This window comes from Halyomorpha halys, unplaced genomic scaffold (genome assembly GCF_000696795.3).
Source record: "Halyomorpha halys isolate HHAL.00 unplaced genomic scaffold, Hhal_1.1 Scaffold18.1, whole genome shotgun sequence".
Classification (NCBI taxonomy): Eukaryota; Metazoa; Arthropoda; class Insecta; order Hemiptera; family Pentatomidae; genus Halyomorpha; species Halyomorpha halys.
The window spans coordinates 1,091,091-1,095,077 of NW_027114407.1; the positions used below are offsets into that span (position 1 = coordinate 1,091,091).

Here is a 3,987-nt window from a genome sequence, read left to right on the forward strand (position 1 = left end):
CACGTGTTGTTTTACTTTGATGATAGCTGTAAATCTTTTCTTTTTTTTAAATTATTTATTTAATGTAATTTACAACTGTACAAAATAATACAATAGGTAAATATGTAGTACGTTTCATATACACTTGAAAATCTTTGGAAGGAACCTCCCATTGGTGATACTTCTGTGAATCTAAAATCATAAATAACCATTCACACGGGAAAGGTGTGCTTATCGTACATAAGACACTACTTTCCGTTGTTAATAACATCAGCTACCATAGTTGTAACGAGTTTAAAAGCTTTAATAAACAACATAAGCTCGCCGTATATAGTCTTTCTTCAAAATCCTTTTGCTGACATATTTGTAATTCTTGACTGTAAAAATATTTAACTATCAAAGTATTTTAAATGCATCAGTCGCTCTATGTAACGCTTCGAGTAACGCTAAGGCTATATATATTTTCAATTATAGACAATAAAGGATAGCCACAAAGTTGTGAATATTATTGCAAAATTCTACAACCTAAACCTTTTCTAGGAACGATATCCGTAACATTTGCTATTTCTGTTACAGAGATTGTGAGCTCTGTTGGTCATTACCTTACAGGTTGGACCAAACTTTTAATGACTTTTGTTATGCAGTAGACATTGATCATTAGAAAAATCTGTTGAACGAAATTAAAGGTCACGAAATAAAAATCAAGGTATTAAAGTACTTTTTAAGAAAAGGTACATAATCAGCTTGAAATATCTCGAATCTGGCAAAATGCTTAAGAACTGAATAATTCCAAAGTACGGTAAATAATAATACCGGACGATTAGAGTCAGATTGTTTTCTACATTTTGATTTCACTTCACTATTTTATAGTACAGATAGTACATATGATACTAAGATTCTTATTTAGTGTTTCAACAAATATTCTGTTTTCTACTTTATTACTAACACGTTTATAAGTCCTGCCTCCAACATCTTTCACACTGCTCTATCTCCGCTCCTTCGTGGTCAGAGGTGAAGAACACTAACTGTAGTACTTATTAGAGTTTTTGAATCTTGCACATACCCCCAGAGAGATTCTCAAATTAATCCACGACCAACTATAAAACATATAATTAGTTTGGCACTTAAATATATTTTAAGCAACTGCTACCGTGAAGAAAGCCTTAATTCAGGCCGAAACGTTGGCACAATACAATAAATACCCATTATTAGTGTTATTAACTTCTGACTGCATCCCCCCTTCCCTGCCCATCTTTCAGCTTATAAAATGTTACTATTATCTAAAATATTACGTTTTTGGAGTGTTTCCATAATATCCTATATTTAATGTGCTATTACAAATTCCGTAATTTTGAATTATGTTGTTATAATTATAACAAACAACTCAAGGAACTTGGCACCACACTAATTGTGGGAAAAGAAAGGAAGTGTATACTTATCTCATTCCGTAACATATCTAGACCAATATTTGTATAAACTTATAATACATTATAGACCTATATTGTACGTAGGCCCACTTGTACAAAAAGTTAGTTCAAGAGATTTACATGAATGTTTGAATTGAAAATAGTTTCAAATTACGGTTAAAGAAATAAATATTAAAAAAATAAACTATAACATTCATTTTAATATAACATTGATTTTAATAAGGAACATATTTATCACTACAAAAATATTTAGTTAATAAATCTTCGAATTTACTGAGAAAGTGAGGGTAGAAACCTAAAAACCTGATGTTACCAAGGATGAAGTGATTAAATTTCGCATTGGAGCTTCGATCGTTTTCTTCGGATCTAATAATTTGTAACATGAAATGAGAAGTCCAAAGAATAAGCTTTTCGGATTAAAGGTTGACTCTTATTACCATAAAGCTACAGTTATCTTTAATTCTTGGATATCTGCTAACAGATTATTTCATAGAAGAAATCTCAATTTCCAATCAAGACCAGAAATTACTTTATTAAAAAAAAAAAACATCTTTGTCTCTAGATATATTTTTTTTTTGTATTCCACTAATTATATATTAGCTAATTAGTTAAGAAAATCCTTTTTTTAAAAACTGTTTTTTTCCATTGAAGGGTATGAATATGAGAAAAATAAAATCTCGAAACGTCACCAAAATACACTCTAAGACAAAATTAGCATATAACTTTGTATTTTATAAACGTTTGTTAACTTCTTTATCGGAATTAAATAAAATCGCTGCAACCAGCACTGGTATTTGTTAAGATTGTTTGGGAAGTCAGGATTATGATATAGGAGGCTATTGTTCATCATCACATGCTATGAGAACCGAAGTGATGCACACATTTTTTATCCAGGATCATATATATTGTTCATTATTGAAGATCCTCAAAAACATCTATTGTTAACTGTCAAGAAAAAAATTATCAACAAATAATTAAAAAAATAATTAATTAAAAATTATAGACGTAGCAGAACTAGAATGACCGGTAACGTCATAACAGCTGATGAGGGAGTCTCTTAGAAAGGTGTCAGTGAAAGTGAGCTGACTCGCTGGCAACCAGTTTTGACCTTCCTACTCCTTCCTCGATGTCCGTCTTCAGCCAAAGGTCGACCTCAGGGCGGTTATGCAAGAGTTGAGGAGGTCCTGGAGAAAACAGAAAACACCGTTTGGTAATCCCAACTTACTTAAACGGAGTATTATACAAATAATGTTGAGAAAACTGTACTGAGAGAACAATATTGGAAACTCTAAATACTATTGCAATGACACGTGCACTTCCCTTGGATATATATTTATTTAGGACAGTCCATCTCATTCCAAGATAGAAAAGATGAAAGAATAGAACGACTAACACGGGATGGAAAAAATACTGGCGCATGAAACACATTATTAAAACTTTACTACCTCCAGGTTTGAAGATATTGAAAATATGTGTGAAATGAAAAATACGAATCTGTACCGCTGCAACGCATGAAGGCTCAGAGATTCAGTACTTTGGGAGGAGGTACTGTTTATACAGCAACGGATCTGCAAGATGATTTATATAAATAAAAGGGTGTACCTCAGGAGGGCTTCCCGAACCCACATGGCTGACTCACGCCTACAGTAACATAATAAATAATTATGTACCATGACCGTTAGTAGCGCCTTACTCACTGAGTTACCCGCCACCTAGGAAACAATGAATCTCAGATATGCATCAGATGAATCTCAGATATCTCAATATGCTCGATAACAGAAAACAACTATCAAAAATTTGCGTGGACACAACTGCAATTTTCAATAAGTATGATACGTATCAAAAGAAAATAATGCATCAGCAACAGAAAGTTACAATCTAGAATTAAAGTTAAAAGCTTACCAAAAGAAGCACATTAACTGAAATGGGGTTGACTGGTCATGTTGCCACACTTGATACGATAAGATAGTCCAAAACTGTTACAGAATAGATACCAAGGGAGCACAAGAGATGGAGAGGAAGGCCAATTACAAAAGGCCAAGATGGTGAGCTGAGATACCCCAAAACTCTTGGGGTACTGTGCTAGGGATAGGGTAAAGTGATAAAGAACCTATTGTAAGCTATCATTTATATTCAAGTGTTCACAGCATAGAAAATATTTTATTCAATTTTATCGGGCAAAATCATTATTTTTTATTAAATTAATGTATAAAATTTAATGAAGTAGTGGTAATTTTTGAAAATTCTTTATGTAAGAAACTGATTTCTTACATACTTCCCAACAGAGTGGCTTTTAATTATGTAAAGAATGTAAATGAAACTGTCAATATTATTACCCTCGCTGACGGAAAACATTTCGAGTAGAACTTTTCCTTCACTACAATGTTTATAAGTTTAATTAATATTATACTTCATTGATCTGATAAAGTACCAACATAATTCGAATTAGACAGCTGAGGATATTTCGTAGGATTGCCACTAGAGATGCAAATATCGAAGATAATTATCTTTATTTTTTACCGTTGTATATATAATTAGTTTGCAAAATCTATCCATATTTGAAAATGCCTCAACTTTCATC

The 3,987-nt window shown here is 32.2% G+C and overlaps 1 protein-coding gene across 2 annotated transcripts in view; it reads left to right on the plus strand.

The window, feature by feature from the left end:
• LOC106680842 (serine protease 33) overlaps positions 1-3,987 on the plus strand; it is a 123,091-nt gene that overhangs the window by 47,026 nt on the left and 72,078 nt on the right. The gene's annotated exons all lie outside the window — the stretch shown is intronic.